General features: G+C 37.3%; 1 protein-coding gene and 1 long non-coding RNA gene across 8 annotated transcripts in view; one reads left to right on the top strand and one right to left on the bottom strand.

Annotated features, from left to right (window-relative positions):
• The window catches only part of fru (sex determination protein fruitless), a 300,477-nt gene that overhangs the window by 214,281 nt on the left and 67,508 nt on the right, over positions 1-18,688 (bottom strand). The gene's annotated exons all lie outside the window — the stretch shown is intronic.
• Positions 1-18,688, top strand: part of LOC138859035 (uncharacterized) — a 97,456-nt gene that overhangs the window by 38,166 nt on the left and 40,602 nt on the right. The window contains exon 3 of the long non-coding RNA XR_011398076.1: positions 5,665-5,743. This is a non-coding gene — a long non-coding RNA (uncharacterized lncRNA). The remainder of the gene's footprint in view (positions 1-5,664; positions 5,744-18,688) is intronic.

Below are 18,688 nucleotides of genomic sequence, written 5' to 3'. Positions count from 1 at the left end.
ACATTTTCTGTGTCTCGTTTGTAACAACTTAGAGATTAGCGCTAGTCTCATAATTAGGTCAATATCGGAGACAAATTTCCATTATTTTATAAATGGTGTCATATGAATATAGACTTTGCTACATTTCCAATGAATTTTTTCTAACTTCAACTTTTTAAATGCCTACATATGTACGCGCAATTAAGATTACTCCCTTTTTCAATTCCTTTATTATGTACATATTTCATTACGTCCAAATCAATGGTTGAAGATCTTAAGATAAAGTAATATGTTGGATTCCAACTCCTGTCACAAAATGTTTAGGTGGTTCTACATTCTCTCAACAACTTTTTACACATATATTTAGATTTTTAATTTATTTCCCATATGACAACAAGCATAAACATACGTGTAAAAGAACATACATATGTATGTACTTAAGTATGTACAAAAATACTCGCCATCTGCTTAACAGTCATTCGCCGTTATTACAAAAGAACTCTCGAACTATACGTTAGATTTTAGGTTTTAGTGTCAGTGTAAACAAATCGTTTGGCCCAATTTTGATGAGCAAATCATTGTGGTATATAAACTACAATATATCCTATAACAACAAAAGCAACAACATGCCCATAAATTCTATAATAGGTACAACAACATTGTTGCAAAAAATAGAAGCGAAAAAACGATCCAAAAAAGCAATTTCGTATTGAAAGCGACCAAATGAAAATGTAAGTTTGTATATTTGCTTTAGATTTTGCGTAGGTAAACAGACATGTGCCATAAGTTGGTGTAATATTCATCGAACACATGCATACATATGTATTTATATGTATATGTTCTCCAGTGTGGTTGCTGGATGAGAACACGCGTAATGGGCTTTTGAGCGCAAATGGTGCTGCGGGGATGTATGAGGGAGTTGCGTGTGGATGGTCGGAAAGAAAGAAACCATATTGTCTGCCGTAGATCGAGTGACCCTGTAGGTAAATGTGAAATGTGTTCTTAATTGAATATGTCTATATTATGTTAAATGAATGAGGTGAAATCATAAAATGAAGACACTGAGCCGGTTATGCACTCCTAACAAGCTTAAAAAACCTTCCGGCATTGCAGCAATCTCTACTAGAGAGAAATCTAAATTACGAGAATGATCTTACACACACAGTTATAAGAAATCGATAAATTTGTACACTCTTTTCAGTGATGTTTCAACAGATGCATCGGTGTACAACCTGAAATTTGGTAAACCGTCACGTGGAACGACTGGCGATAATCCACTTTTAGCATTATATAATATATTATCGTTAGAGATGAATTCTGTTAGAGAATGAAGGAAGACAAATGCACTCAAGTTTAATAAATTTAATGATAATGGCTTACGATGAGACATAAAAACCGGCATCTTCAGATGCAGATGAAACTTTTTGAAGGGGAATAAAGGCGGTCAGGGAGGCCAATGCCAATTTTGCCTATAAGTTGGCCATCCACATCTAGAGTTGAACAATATTGAAGATATTATGAGCTTTTTTTAAATTTTACTTATTCATGACTGTTAAAGGCTCTACAAAACCCAAAAAACCAAAAAAATCACTTGGATGGGTTCATTAACCACAAGACATTTACTCGCATATTTATCTCTGTTCACAAAGTTTCCACATGAGAGTGATAAAACAAATTACCTAAATATTGGCTTTTAAAAAATCATATATCATCAATTTATACCTACAAAACTATATCAGCGTATATAAACAAATATAAAGTTTACTCATTTATATACAGCTGCGGTCAAAATAATAGTAGTGCTACTGCTGCACATAGTCCGGTATAAATAGCTTTTCCCTTTTTCCTTATTTGCTTTATAGATAGAGTTCAATAAAAAAGTATCATTATAATTTAAAATACCCAATGCTTATTTTTTTATTATGAGGCTGCACGGCTTGTCAGCGCGAACTTATTGAAATTTTGATTGGTTGTTCACCGATGATGATTCTAAATACCCTAATGTACAAATTGATGAATGAAACATGCGAGGTTGTGATTTAGCAGCTCACACCTCAAGAAATGGCTGATGTTCGAAAATGAGCACTTTTATTGGCCACCCAAAACGGTTAAACATGGGGGATCAACTATTATGATTTGGACATGTTTTTCATTTTGAGTAGTTAAACCGATTTACTGGATTAAGGAAACTTGAATCGAACTGTGCCCTCGAAGAAATTGCACTGTTTTTGGTGTTGTTGATAAAGTTTTAGAATGTATCAGCATAATTATTTAGCCAATAATTTATATATGCCCTTCCTTTATAACCGTACTCTTTGAATCTGCCTAAAAATATATAAAACCTCAGAATTTAGTGAGAACTTCTTTTGTGAGATGTCACATAAACTACAATACTTATTTGGCCGATCTGAACAGAATACGGCTGCCCGTTTCTCTCATACATTCAACAACAACAATTAATTTGACTAATTTGACTCGCGCAATTAAAAAAACTAGACAAACTTAAAATAAAATGTGGATCAAATGATAAAAACTTGGTGAAATCAATTTATATCTTTTTACAGTTAATCAAGCACAATTTTTGCTTTCGTCGATTCCGTTCCGGTAATTTTGAAGTCAAAGATGCACGCTCTGGAAGGCCAATTATCGAAAATGTCGACAGTCATCACTTTTTCGATTTTTCAGGAGCTAAACATTGCACGAAACTCCGGTTTATACCATTCAAATATGGCTGGATACAAAAATAAGCTCGATGTATGGATGTCACACGAGTTAACGCAAAAAAAACCTTATATATCGATTTTCAAGCTACGAATAGCAAGTGAAAACGGTCGCCGTCAAATCGGGGATTGATAGTCAGGAAGGGTTTTCTTCGTGTTCGTGTTAGGTTTTTATGCACCCAACTTATAGTCCAGGACAGGCAGCAAGTAATTACTACCTCTTGCTGTCTATGATGAATGATTTTCCTTGTGAAGAATTCATCACAGGAGAAGCTCGTGAGAATCGACTGTCCTAGTTTTTTGACAGTAGGGACGAGGGTTTCTATGAGAGTGTAATTATGAAATTACCTTCAAAATGTTAGCAAGTTATCGAGCAAAAGGTAGCATATTTGACTTAAACCTGATCATTCTAACTATCCTAAATAAAACCTTAAATTTAATGGAAAAATTATGGATTTCGTTTTATATACTGATTCTGAATGAGTATTGGATAGAGTGAAATTAAAAACTTTATATGCATATTTAAACACGTATTAGAAGTCATAAGTTAAAGTTAAGTTATTTTCATTTCCAAAGCTCTGAGTGCAAAGAGAGTCGACAATAAAAATTATCGAACTATTTATTTCTAACACTTAATATATAAGCATATATGCGCATTCGGTTATGCCAAAAAGAAACTCGTTACAATCTACCAAAAACAATAAAAAAAAGAGTATCAAACCCTACTCCAAAGCTCAAGGTTATTATCAAGTATTCATGAGATGCAAAGCAGTGCGACGCTGCAATAATGTCCAGTTCATTGCCAACTCTATTTTTTGACTGGTGTCGAGTAATAACCATAACATAGAACTGTGTGTATCAGCATTAAAAGTTGACAACGAATGCACACTTCTGGATTTACTAGTTTTTCTCTCGAAACTTTTCTTCTCCCGTCCATATAATTGCTAATTTGCACACAAAATCACTTGATAAAACTATTCAAATTAACGATGATATGCAGGCAGGTGAGACCCGATACCAACATGCACCACTTTGCGCTGCCGATGAACAATCGAAGAAATAAATAACAAATGAGAAACCGACAAAAACAACAGCAAAAAATCACCTACTATGAGCTGATGAATAAATGTGCGAATTTTGCAAACGCATACATATAGATACCTAGACACACAGCCTCGCACATAACTATGTGGCTATAAACATATGCGGATGCTCTTCACCCTAAAAATGGCAATCTGCACACATAAAAATGCAAAGCAAAAGCATTAAATCTCCGCTTAATTAGAAATTCGCAAAAAATTCGCAAAGTTTTAGTTGCCCAACAACAACAATATATTGAAATAAATTCGTGAATATGTATATATAATAAAATTTGAAATTCATCTGCTTTTGGTGATTTGTCAAGGGCACCGTCATAGAGCTACAAATCTTTTGCATTCAAGCTTTGACTTTTAGAGTTAAACTTAGTTTAAATGTTTCGGAATTACTTGTATAATTTTTACGAATATCTATTGTTTGATACATATGGTAATGTGAATATAGGTTTGTCTTTGTGTGAGTATGCGAGCTATATAAGTAAGAGCTAGTATAAGTAATAAGTAATATTAATATATATGTTTCTTTTATAATATCCACCACTGTCGCAAAAAACAATGGCGGGTTTTAACTTAATCACATGATTTTATATACAGTGGCCAATAGTAAATTACAGTAGCTTTTACGTGTTTGAATATTTATATTAATTACAATGATCGATAAATATTCGCCCTTAAAGGAAGATAAGAAGATTTTTTTCCTTTTTGGATCTTACATCACCTCACCACATGATTATTTTCAAAAATTCACCTAACGTACAACGATCATTATAGTGGGTATATGGAGGATAACATAATGTGTATTTTATATTGTAGTATTTAACGTATTGATCGATATACACATGTCGTATAAAGAGACAGGAAAGGAAGGAGAGACAGATATTCTCATATTCAGCATATGAGGGTTAGGTCTATATATAACCCGATTTCGCCAATAATATTTACCAGTAAAAAGTAATATTTGTGCCGAGATTTATTTCGACATCTTTGTTGATGCTTGAGTTATTAATACGACAAATAACAAAAGACGTTTTATTGGATGTAATATTGAATTGAATATAATTGAAACGACATCCGATTGATCCCAATGGAAACTCTATCAAGAGAACATTATGAGAATGTCAAAAAACAAACTGCTGCCTTTTTCCCAGTTTTTACGTTAATAACTTACTGAGTTAGATTACTTAAATTTTTTTTTATTGTATAATAATCAATATGTATACATATACGATATATTTGAATTTTTGTTCAAGTTTTCATTCATATGCATTAAAATGAATTCAACTCGCTAATCCCATCAATATTTCTTTTAAGAACCTTTGAACATACGTCATATACCGTCTTGACTAAACTCAAAGTAAATTCAAATATTAGTTATGAGCTATAGAAGAACACTTTCTACATTTAATTAAAAACTCACTTTTGTTATTTATCTGACATATATATTAACAAAGAAAAATCCTTAAAAATAACTTTTAAACTCTTAGGTACGCATTTGCCTATTGTAGACGTAAAAAGGAATCGAAGAAAAATACTATTTGAATGGCATATTATACAAATTTATTCTATAGTAGGATTACAGAAATAATTTTCGGATGCTCCACCTCAAAGCTCGTCCGAAATATATTTCTTGGGGTACTATGTTTGAAGGCTATTTTCGCAATCTAGTTATTATCGTTTAGAATTTTAAAGCATTTCTGAAATATATTACTGCATGTGAGTTTAGTGTAGCTACTCCCAAATTTTAATCGTAATGATTTTACTTTGTTTAAATTTGATATTAATAACCTAAACTATTGTTTTAAGTTATTACATAAAACCATTACTCTCTTGTGAGAGTATACAAGTTGAACCAATTTATATATTTATAGCTTTGCCGGTAACTGGACATATTTAATCAACAGCCTATGTAACAAGGAAGTGTCCAGGCAAATAATTATCCTTCTGAAGGTAAGTAGATGCATTCTCTACATTATAACAGAAACTCTTAATCGTCTATTCATACATTTACACTATATCTGATTTCCTCATTTACATACATGTACATATGTATACTTACATACAGTATATTAAAGTACAATAAGTACCCTTCAAATTAGTACTGCATTTAAAAATAGAACGAATCGTATAATTAAATACTAATGTCGAATGATTATCAGCTTTAAACCATAATTCGAATTCCTGCGCATAGAAATTAAATCCGTATTCATATGTACAGTATGTTAGAAAAGTCTTTGGCGTTGCAATTTTAGCAATAATAGAACCAAATGAAAGAAAAAATTTACTAAACTCAAATTCTCTATCATTAAGCCAATTTATACTCTCGCAACCTGTTGCTACAGAGTATAATAATTTTGTTCACCTAACGGTTGTTTGTATCACCTAAAACTAACGAGTTAGATATAGGGTTATATATATATAAATGATCAGGATGAAGAGACGAGTTGAAATCCGGGTGACTGTCTGTCCGTCCGTCCGTGCAAGCTCTAACTTGAGTAAAAATTGAGATATCTTTATGAATCTTGGTAGACATGTTTCTTGGTACCGTAAGACGGTTGGTAGATGGGCGTAATCGGACCACTGCCACGCCCACAAAACGCCATTCATCAAAAATAAATAAATTGCCATAACTAAGCTCCGCAATAAGATACAAGACTGTTATTTGGTACACAGGATCACATTAGGGAAGGGCATCTCCAGGTAAAATTTTTTTTTAAAAGTGGGCGTTGTCCCGCCCATAATAGGTTTAATGTGCATATCTCCTAAACCACTAACGCTATAATAACAAAATTCACTGGAACCTCTACCTACAGTGTAAAAATAGTTGAAATCGGGTGGCAACTCCGCCCACTCCCCATATAACGGTACTGTTAAAAACTACTAAAAGCGCGATAAATCAAGCACTAAACACTCCAGAGACATTAAATTTTTTCTCTGGGATGGTATGAGATGATTTTATGGGAACCGCGTTCAAAATTAGACAGTGGGCGTGGGACCTCCCACTTTTAGGTGAAAACCCATATCTTGGGATTTGCTAAATCGATTTAAACCAAATTCGGTGCATAACGTTCTTTTCATATTTCTATGTCATAGTGCGAAAATGGGCAGAATCGGACAACAACCACGCCTATTTCCCATATAACACCATTTTCAATTTCATCTGATTCTTTTACTTTCCACTATACATGTCAAGCAACAATGATTATATCGGGGTAAAACTTTGCGTGAATAATACGTTTAAAGTATGCCACCTAGTGACCAAAAATTGTCTAAATCGAATCAAAACTGTTCAAGCCCCTAAGTACTAAATATGTGAACCGAAAATATCAGTCAATCCACAAAGAAATCTCAAACGAGTATACCATTTGTCTTTGCGAGAGTATAAAATGTTCGGTTACATCCGAACTTAGCCCTTCCTTACTTGTTAATATTTCGTTTTGGTTTCAAGAAATATAAGAATAGGATTTACAAGTAAGGCGTATTTTTCAAAATCCATCAATTGATTTAAGTTATGTGGAGATGAACGGGATTGTCAAATATTACTAAAAATGTGTTTGAGATTTAAAGGCCTGACAACTACTGTACTATGTAGTATAAGTCAGGTATCACTATCGGTTTCAATCATTAAACGTATTCCCTACATTTTAAGATTGTAACGAATAGTGTTTGATAGTTATAGATGACAATTCCGGGATCCATGAATTACATACTACCGTATCTTCTAATTGGTCTCCGTTCCATGAAAGTTTTTGGATTTTTCGAATTTGGATCTAACAATCATATTTATAAATTTTGATACTATACATATATTTTATACGGTCTCCGACATTTCCTTCTGGGTGTTACAAATTTCTTGGAAAAAATAATAGATATAGAAATATTGAAATATTTTGAGACAGGGTGGCCAACTCTTTGAAATTTTTATTCAAGTGAATAGATAAAATAATAGAATTATGACAATATGAAAATTAATTCATGCAGATTGAAGATATCTGATGTTGCCATCTTTTTGAAATGTTTACGTTAAAAAGATAAATTAAATTAAATATTATACCGATATTAAATTAATATGAACCCCTCCAATTTATCAATAGTTAAAAGTTGACAAATACTTGTAGGTATTTCGATTTGCCGGATTGAATAAAGCTACGTCCACATATGAGCGTAGAAGTTCTACCAAGGGTCTAGCAGTTGTGTATGTGGTAATGATCTATAAGTCAACAAATGTATAAATAATAATTTAACTGTTCATACCAGCATTTTAGAAGCACACTGTGTAATGTATAGGGGTAACAAAGAGTGAACAAATAATTTCAAGTTTCTTTCCATATGTTTGCGCTTGTATATGTGTGTATAATGAGTGGTTTTTTTCGCAAATTGCAATCAAAGTGCAATTTTACCTAATTAACCGCGCTATGAGAATACTGGCAAACGCGGTATTAAAGGAACTGATAATAAAATAAGAAGAATGCAGGGATTTAAATATGTAAGTCGGCGACTGCTAGTGGCTAAGAGTCCCACAGTTAAGCGCTGTAATGGGATTGGATTGTTTGCGAGTGCGGCAATTAAACATTTGCAAAAATTCACAATTAGAATCAAGTTCCTGATTTGTTGCGGCCGGACAATCGTGGTCAAGTTGCAATGAGGTGGCGGTACGCGGCGCGACAAGGCGGGTAGCGGTATGCCTTCCTGGCTGCTTGGTCGCTTGCCCATACATATATTGCATTGTGTGGATGGATGACTGGGTTGGATGGATAGCCGTGGACATTCACCTTTTGAGGTACGCAGTGTGTAATCGAAACGTATGCGAGGGCAGTGCCTGCGCCGGAGGGATAGCGGCGCGCCCGGCTACGAGCAAAACTATGCATGCGACTAGCTTATAAAAGGTATTGGAGCGCTGCAGGCATGCCGCTTTGATTGTGGGCCAGCTGCTAATTTTGCGAAAGATCTAAAAAATAATTGCGAAGCCAAGTTAAAACTGGCAGAAGGAGACAAACTGGAAATGCTGCACTGATGCAATTGCAGCGGCAACATCAACAACAACAACGACGCCGAAGCGAAAAATTACAATAAGAACCAGCACAACAACAACAGCGTTACTTAACGAGCAATGGCAAGAAACATAACAACAACAACAGCAGCCACATCAACGGTACATACGTGCAACATACGATTTGGTTACACCTGAGGTAACGTGCCACCTGTGCTCAGGTGCCACCCTTGCGTCGCCACGCCACCACAGTGAGCGCTCGTAAAATACCTACGATTATTTAAGCAGCACAAACTGGAATTAAACAACAAAAATAAAAGCAACAACAACAGCGGCATCAACAGCAATAGTCGGCTGGTTGGTAAAATAAATAAGCGGCTTGGCAGGCGTATGCATGCATGCATGCAACATTTGTGGCAAGTTAAGCACAAAACGCGTTTTGTCCCTCACAACCAGCGGCAGCAGCAGCAACAGTAAGGCGTCAAGGCATTAGAAGCAGGATAGCTCGTTGTTAGCATATTTTTATTATTGTTGTCGCCAGCTTGTACATTCACAATGGCACAAACAACAACAGTAGGCACCGCACAGCATTCAGTATGCGGCTGCTGCAGTCGCTTCACGGAGACGAGTCCACGAGTAACAGCACTTTACTGCCGCAATGCCACAGCCATTCGAAGCCGCTGCCACAATGAGCCGTTATCAATATCAGGTTTGTCTACTCCGGCTCCCAGTGCAAATCGCGCGTTACAAGATGCCACAAGCATAGCGGTTCCATGGCAACTGTAGATCAGCGGTTGAGCGGGCGCCCCGAATGCACCCGCCGCCCAAGCACTCAGCGCGCACATAAGTTGCGCGGCAGGATTAGGCCAATGTACGCGCGGCAGAGCCAGTGTAGGTACTTGGGCACCTATGCTGAAAGAAATCGCGGCGACAACAGCCCATAAATGGCGAATGAAAAATGCGTTAATCAGAAGTTTGCGCGCGCGCTCATACAAAAAAATGCATTTATCTGCAAACATGTGTGCGTTCGTGTGAGCGCTGCAAGTCAGTCATAGCTTGAAGTTGTTTAGCGCGCCGAGCACATAATATGCCCACGTAAGGGTGTCCAGCAGCTTTCAATCTGGCGTAGCCCTATGCCGCGGGTGTGCGAATGCAAACACACACATGTGCGCTAAATGATTTTTATTGCACATGACGGAATAGGCGTAGTTTTCTGTGGCGGCTGCGCTGCGTGGCAAAATGATTGCGATTGCGATTGCGCTGCAACGCGCGAACCGGCATTACAACGGTTTTCTATATATTAGAAGTGCCATCAAGATACAGTACCTATACATTTTTGTATATATTTCTATTTGTTTTTGTATTAATGTAATTTGTCCAAGTTGATGTGTTTGTTGTGCAACAACATTGTTCAACTCGTCTCTTCATCCTGATCCTCGATTAGTTTTAGGTGATACAAACAACCATTAGGTGAACAAAAGTATTATACTCTGTAGCAACAAGTTGCGAGAGTATAAAAATTTATATTGGAAAAAAAGAATTGATTGGAAAATAACCTGGCATTCACAAAACCAATTCAAGGATAATATCCCTTTTTTTGAACTTGTTTTGAAGAGGTATTTTTTTAAAATGAACGCGTGGTACACACTTTCCATATTTGAAGTTAAATACCTGCTGAAAAAACTCCATCTATCACAACGTGGATACGGTATATATAAAATATTTCATATTTGTGATAAATAACCTCATCAGAAACCATCCAGCCTTGTCAAAAGAGGTGTTCTTATACCTAGTATACGAATCATAATTGTACTCTTCAAGCTCTCCTTAAATAGGAGGTAATTGAACTACGTAGCATAGGATGAGTTCCAGCATATTCTTTATAGCATTATTACAAAGCACAATTTGACGTAAAGTAAAAAAAAAAAACAAAAAAAAATAGTGAAATTATATTTTTTTGATTTGTATTTTGAACAAATATATAGCTTTGCAGTTAGCTAGTGACCTCTTCAAATACTTTTAAGCACAGATACCTACTCGATACCTTGATACATGAAAACACCTTACAAAACAAAGAGAGCCATCTCTCATACTCAGTATCCTGTCAGAAATATTGTGAGAGAAAACCACATATAACAACTCCGCGGTTTCTATTGGTTCTTCCCGTCTCGTATACTTCTATATTTGTAGAGCCTTTTTTGAAGGGTGAAGAGCGATTTAGAGATGGCAAAATTCAATTTAGGAAAATTTAACAAGCTTTCGGGGGTTAAAAGGAGTAAAGGCTCTATGTGACAGTGCTGGCATACGAAAAATATCTCATTAATTCCATTAGCTCCTAAAGGTGTCTTGAGCTCTTTTCCTTGTATCAGATACTCTCAAGGCCCACACCAATTTTTCTAATCAGTGCATATATTTAAATATATACGTATGCGTTGAGTATTACAACTTTTCGGTTCTGGTTTTGATAGAACAAAAGACTTAGTTATTCTTCGTTTTATTTACTTGTATGTGTCTTTTTTGTGTAGCAGAAAACGTAGTCAAGTAGAAAATTGTTTACAAGAATGCGAATTATTGTAACGTTCCGTGCGGCATGCTCTCTATATTTATACTCTCGCAACCTGTTGCTACAGAGTATAATAGTTTTGTTCACCTAACGGTTGTTTATATCACCTAAGGCTAATCGAGTTAGATATAGGGTTATATATATATAAATGATCAGGATGAAGAGACGAGTTGAAATCCGGGTGACTGTCTGTCCGTCCGTCCGTGCAAGCTGTAACTTGAGTAAAAATTGAGATATCTTTATGAAACTTCGTAGACATGTTTCTTGGTACCGTGAGACGGTTGGTATTGCAGATGGGCGTAATTGGACCACTGCCACGCCCACAAAACGCCATAATTCAAAAACAAATAAATTGCCATAACTAAGCTCCACAACAAGATACATGACTCTTATTTGGCATACAGGATCACATTAAGGAGGGGCATCTGCATTAAAATTTTTTTTTAAGTGGGCGTGGTCCCGCCCCTAAGAAGCTTAATGAGCATATCTCCTAAACCGCTAAAGCTATATTAACCAAATTCACTGGGAGCAAATGCTTTTAGCCCCTCTATTGACGGTGTGAAAATGGGTGACAAGCCGTCCCACTCCCCATATAACGGTACTGTTAAAAAATACTAAAAGCGCAATAAACCAAGCACGAAACACGCCAGAGACATTAAATTTTATCCCTGGGATGGTATAAGATGACTTTATAGGAACCGCGTTCAAAATTAGTAAGTGGGCGTGGAACCGCCCACTTTTAGGTGAAAATTCATATCTTGGGATCTGCTTAACCGATTTCAACCAAACTCGGTGCATAACGTTCTATTTCTATGTTATAGTGCGAAAATGGGCGAAATCGGACTACAACCACGCCTATTTCCCATATAACACCATTTTAAATTCCATCTGATTCTTTTACTTTCCACTATGCATATCAAGCCACAATGATTATATCGGGATAAGACTTTGCGTGAATAATACGTTTAATGTATGCCACCTTGTGACCAAAAATTGTCTAAATCGAGCCAGAACTTTTCAAGCCCCTAAGTACAAAATATGTGGACCCCAGTGCCTATAATTGACCTTCTACCGAAAATATCAGTCAATCCACAAAGAAATCTCAAACGAATATACCATTTGACTTTGCGAGAGTATAAAATGTTCGGTTACATCCGAACTTAGCTCTTCCTTACTTGTTATTTTTATTGTTGTTGTTGAAATGTTATTGCACTGTTGCCCATGTTTAGAATACATTAAACGTTGGCAAATAAACCTGTCGTAGGAACTTAACTGCAGCTGCATACTCACACGCATACACACTTGCTTTGATGACTGGAAGAGATGCCTTTTCCTGTTTGCACACATTTTTCTATGGGGACAAGTACTCGCGTGCATGTAATTGCTGTTGTTGTCCGGTGCTGTTGCTTTGTTTTAATCATCGTCATCGAAGCGCATTCGATTAGAAAACTAACTGTCCATTCCGTTCGAAGCATCTGAGTGTGTATTAAAAATGTCCAACTCAATTGACCGTTAAAATTAACGAAGTCCTGTTGCGTTTCAAGATTACTGGGATGAATTATAATTTTTAAGGGGTATTCGATCATAGAGTAAGTATGAGATAACACTTAAAGGTTTTATTATTTTTCGGATCATTGTTTATAAAAACTTTTTTTCATAGCCAAAGTAACTTCGCCAAGTAACTCAAACAACCACGCTGCAGCAAAAAGAGTAGACTATATAGCCATACAGTCGAGAGATTTGAAGGTTTTCAAGATCTTGATAAGCACAATCCTTAAAGGAAATACTATTTTCAGCTACATTGGCTTTGTCGTTCCGTTACTCGAACAAGTACGTGTAGAAATAGCGCATCGATGCGATATATCCAAACATATAAAGCGGGAATGAGTTGATATAAGGAATAATAATATTGTAATAATATTATACATTTTTTAAGTTAAAGCCTTAATTTGTTTCGCAGAAGTATTGTGGTCCAATTCCACGAAAGTCTGATTAGCAGATTACCGGTATGAATATTTATCGATTACAAAATAAGATGTAATGTGAATGGGGGTATTAGGGAAGTAGAGATTTAGTAATAGCTTGGAATCAGCAGAAGGCTGGAGATTGTCATGAGAGGACGGTACGCTTCCTAATGCTTTAATTTTAAGGAAATTGGGCCACTAGGATGGAAAAAAACTTGAAAACTTCATTAATTGTAGAACGGTGGTTAGACTGACTAGGATTGAATTGGGTACAGAATGACCCAATGATGGCTTGAATGCGACCACTGGCGTCAGTCATTTTTCGAACTCCCTTTTCAAACAAGCTACAAACAATTTTTCTGTAATCAAAATTACCAAAGGCCTTAATCGCAAGTTGACTCTTCTCTTGTGTTCTTCTATCTTTATCTCTTCTAAACGCTATCCATTGAGCGGTTTCCAGGATAATGGATAGAAACATTCCTGGGTGTTATGTTAACTTTTCCATGTTTGGATTCGAAAAGTATTTAGCATTTTGTAAACGAATAATTCGTTACAAATATCAACTAAAACTTAATGCTTCATAATATTTTCTTCCTATAATTAAGTGTTGAGTAAGGTTTCAAATTAATGGCGAACCACATTAAAAGTTGAAACCAAGTCTATGTGCTTGATGTGTCTACAAATTTAGACCAATTCAAATCAACGTCTAAAATTCACCTTTAGTTCACTTTACTTCACCTACCATTAAACTAGTAGCTTTATGCCAGACTCTAAGATGTTTAGATACCCTTTTTAGGCAGTAAACGATAAGTTCTATTACGTAGTGCTGATACTTTAGAATTGAATATGCTAAGGAGTCTGTGAAGGATCGAGTTCTAAGTGCTAATTGAATCGATATTGCACAAAATGAGCAACTGAGGTTGACCGCGCCCACTCCGTCACTCATCACTGACTCGTCTTGTGTACGACATTGTTCTACTGCTACACAATTTTCGAACGTTCTAAGACCACAGTTAACACCTGTAAGCCATTAAAGTATTGAACAAACAATAGAATCTAATTATTTTAAGTTCGAATTTAGCTAATTTTATGACGCATCCAGCCACGCACGTCGTTTATGCAAAACATTTCCTGGTACTGAGTTAACAGACAAGGACCAGTAAAAACAACAAATATGTAAAATTGTTTTTATAAATTCAATTTTGAAAGGCCACTGCCGCCCATCAATGGAAGCCTCTGTTGAAATAATAAGAAATTTCGCTCTTATGAGCCGCTTCTTTGAGTTCGCTTGCTTTTTCTCGCCACATTTTTATAGCGTTTTAATGATAACTTTAGAAACCATTAAATTCATTCGTCCATAATAAACATTAATAACACTTTAATTTCGAAGCGCGCGGATAAAACAAGTGTGTAATGCGAGGGAATGTAGTATGATACGCGCTCTGCTTAGAAAAAAGTCGAAAGAGCGGCAAAGCAAAAAAAAAAAACAAGAAAAAAGGTTAACTTCGGTTGCATCGAAACTGGAATACCCTTTACAAATAACGAATACACGAACTTAATTTTGATCGTTCAGTTTATATAACAGCTATCTGATATAGTAGTACGATCTAGAAAATTTTTTCAGGTATTGTAGCGTTGTCTTAGAAAATAATCTCTGCCAAACTTCGTTAAGATATCTCGTCAAATATATGGACGTCCTTACAAGGACTTGTTTTTAATCGTTCAGTTTGTATGGCAGCTATATGCTAGAGTGATCCGATGTGAACAATTGGTTTGGAGAGTGCACCGTTGCTTAATACAATATACAAGCTGAATTTCTTGGAAATATCTTGTCAAATGAAAAAGGTTTTCATAAAAGTACTTGATTCCACATGATTCGGACATGACTAAATCGCCTCAGCTCTTCATGCTAATCATTTAGTTATAAATTTTATAGGATATCCGACGTTTCCCTTTGGGTGTTACAAATACCGTAGTAAACTTAATATATCCTGTTCAGGGTATAAAAAAACCACCAACTTATAACAGCAATAAATTCTATCATAATAATCGCCAGCAAGCGGCAAGCAGCGCGCGTTGCAAGTACAATGCGGAACCGGCCGAAGCGACACGAGCGCACCGAATGCAAATAAAAAATTTCTTATATAGTGGCAATGCAAATCAACAACAAAGCTAGGTGAGCTATGCAATTGCCACCGCTGAACAGCCCATGCCCTAACCGGGCACCGCACTGAGTGCCGCATTCACCTGCCCACGCTATGCGCACGTCGTGCAGCCAGCGCCCTTGTCAGACTTTCTACCAAGCGGTGCCGCACACATACACATCCCCATCCACAGTGGCCTCTCACCATCGCATACATTCACTCATATACGTCTGCCCTGCAACTACTAGGTCCTCAGCCTTCTCTTAGCGCTCGCGCGCCACGATGTCAACGATCTGCCTAATTCGCTGCGATCATGCAAAAGCGCCCTGTCCTGGTTCATAAATATAGAAAAGTGTGTGGGTATGTGTGCTTCTACCGCTATTACAATATATTATCGAACCTAAGTACGTACGTGGGCCGCGTGGCGCGCTACGTTTAATACTGTAGGCGCTGAGGTACGTACGTTGTAGATAAGGCACTGTTATTGTTACTGTTGCTGCAGTTGTTTTTGTTACTGTTGCTGTTGTTATTGTTGCCGGCGCTCTTTCTTATTTTGCAACGCTTCAAGGGGCAACTGTTAATGCTTCCCACATATGCGCGCACCGCCCGACTCGCAGCTTCCCTTAGTTATAGTCCACGTAGTGTGGTTAGTTACTTGGTGCTACCAACAAATTTAGCCAAATTCATTGCTGCCCCTTTGCCAAATGTTGTACTAAATATTTGGTTTACCACAAAGCCGAGTTGGTGGCGGCGCAGCACGGCTTTAACTTGTATCGCTACTGTTGTTGCTGCTTGCCTTCAGTTGTTGTTGTTGTTTTTCTTGTCATTACATGCATCTTTCTCTATGCAAGTGCACTCAGCTGGCTTGAATGGCTCGAGGCAAGTGGACTGTCATACACGCTTGCCCACAAATATTTACACGCACATACATATTTACGTGGCAACACACGAGCGCACTACCTTGCATCATTTACCTTCGTCTTCATACGGAGCTGGGTAATTGTTTTTATTCATTTTTCCCCTCCTTCCTGCGGGACTGCTTATCGTTGCCAGCAAACACACGCAACACACACATACAAACCCATGTATGCATATAGTTTGTTGCTGTTATTGTTTGCTGTCGCTTCGTGTGGCAGATTGTTTAGTCCGCTTGACTTGCCAGCTTCGGCTTGTCATCCCTAGATGCTGCATTGTTGCTGCCTTTACATTTGCTGGCGTTGTTTGTTGTTATTGTTGTTTCTATTAATACTTGTATTGTTATTGTTGCTTTTGGCTGCCACTATTGGTCTTGATCATACCTCTCCGCTGTACGCTTACCTGTTTTGCATCTGCTCGTTTGTCCAACCGTTGTAACCTCTGCCGCAACGGCGACGTCAGCGGGTCCATTTTTAACTTGGACTTCTTATTGCTGCGGCTTAGGTTGAGGCCGTAACTTAACTTCACAGCTCCGACAAACGGTTACTTGCCACAAGAAGTTGTAGCAGCAGGAAGCATATTTTCCGCTATCTTGTTGCATAGGGTTGTTGTATATTTTATGCGCAGTGAATTAATGGAACAACTTGGTGCTCATTCCATCGATGTTGTGCTGGTTTTTGGTTGCTCACCTTAGTGCTGTGCATGGTGGAGTGGTTACTTTTTGTGGAGTGGGAAGTTACATATTTTTAAGGACTCCACTTGTTAGTACCAATACGGGAGGAGAGACCTATGACTTTTTGTAGAATAGTCTTTTTTTGTACCTTTCTCTTTTCTAACCCTCACTTATATGCAATGTTCAGATCTCGATAGAAAATTAAATGCTACAGAGCATACACTGCGAAATGTATGTCGAAGTGTTATTGGCCCAGAACTCGTAAATATTTTTATGATCTGGTATTCCTATCTAGAATTCGTATGCAAAAATTTTTGCAAAGTAAGAGCTAAAGGCTGGAGGGAACATTTACAGTTAGATACTTAAACCAAAATTTTCAAAACTTGAAGATTTTTCAAAAGTTCCTTAGTGAAATGTTTACTGTTCCTTAAACATCAATAACTGATATCAATATTACCTTGTTCCCCTCAGTTACCTCATCTTTTTCATTGTTTAAACTCAATCCCTGTGACATATTGTTATGGCGGAGGGGGCGTAAATTGTAGTTGAAAGATATTATTAGGCCCTTTCGATATTGTAGTTAGTTGATTTTGGAGAGATTTCGTCATTATTCCACTTCCTCGTTCGGATTCATTGAATGACGTGACTTTAGAAAGGTCAATTGGAGTGTAGCGTCTTTGGTGTCCTAATGAATCATAACCTAACTAAATCATTATTCACATAAGACTGAAGATACCTAAACTCAGATTACTTACACTCACAAAACTGAAACCATTTTTACATTTCTAAGCGGTTACTCAACTCTAAACCGAATACGTAACCATGAATACTTACAACGGGCTAAAACTATCGCAGCAGCCTTCATTCAACTTTCATACAGGGCTGTAAAAAATCTTTTAATAATGAATGCAAGATAAAGTCCAAGCCCAAGCCCAAGCCCCACTTGTACGCCTGTTGCATGTTCATTTGAGCAGCATTTGCAGTTAGGAATTTTGTATCTTCACAGCCCGAAGGTTCACATGCGAAATGCGCAAGTGCGCAATGTCTGCACAATTGCACACACACACACACGCACACACCGCCACATGGGCACGGGCTTAGACATAATCAACGACATGCCCATGAAACAAGGCATGAAACGGTGACGCGGATCCAAATCGACTGGCCGCACAGCGGTTCGCATACGAAAGCCCTCCCCCCGGTATCCGCATACTTCAACCGCTTATGGACGTGAGCGTGTGTGCAGGTGTGCGTGTACAGCGTGTAGGCCCAGTGTCCAGCTAGCGTTGCGCAACAATAGATCCCCATTGCTATGCAGCTGCAGCGGTGCTGTTGTGACTCGTTTATCCCTGCGCTTGTGATGCGTTGCGCGCTCGTTCATTGGGTTTGGTGGGGCGGTTGGGCGCGAGGTAGAGGTGCGTCAACAGCTGCAGCGCTTTATTAGTCTGCTCAGATTATTGCGCTTTTTTGCTGTCCATCTTGTTGCTGTTGTTGGTGGATGACGACGATCACTGCGGCCAAGTAATGCAACAACAACAAATACTCACTCCACAACGGCATCAGCATGGCCATCATCATCATCAAACGGTTAGAATAAAATGTTTAGGCCGAAAACGAGTTCCTTAGCATTACAATACACTCATACA

This window comes from Bactrocera oleae, chromosome 2 (assembly GCF_042242935.1).
Source record: "Bactrocera oleae isolate idBacOlea1 chromosome 2, idBacOlea1, whole genome shotgun sequence".
NCBI lineage: Eukaryota > Metazoa > Arthropoda > Insecta > Diptera > Tephritidae > Bactrocera > Bactrocera oleae.
Note: the sequence above shows the minus strand (reverse complement) of the source record. Positions and strands in the feature narration are given on the sequence as shown.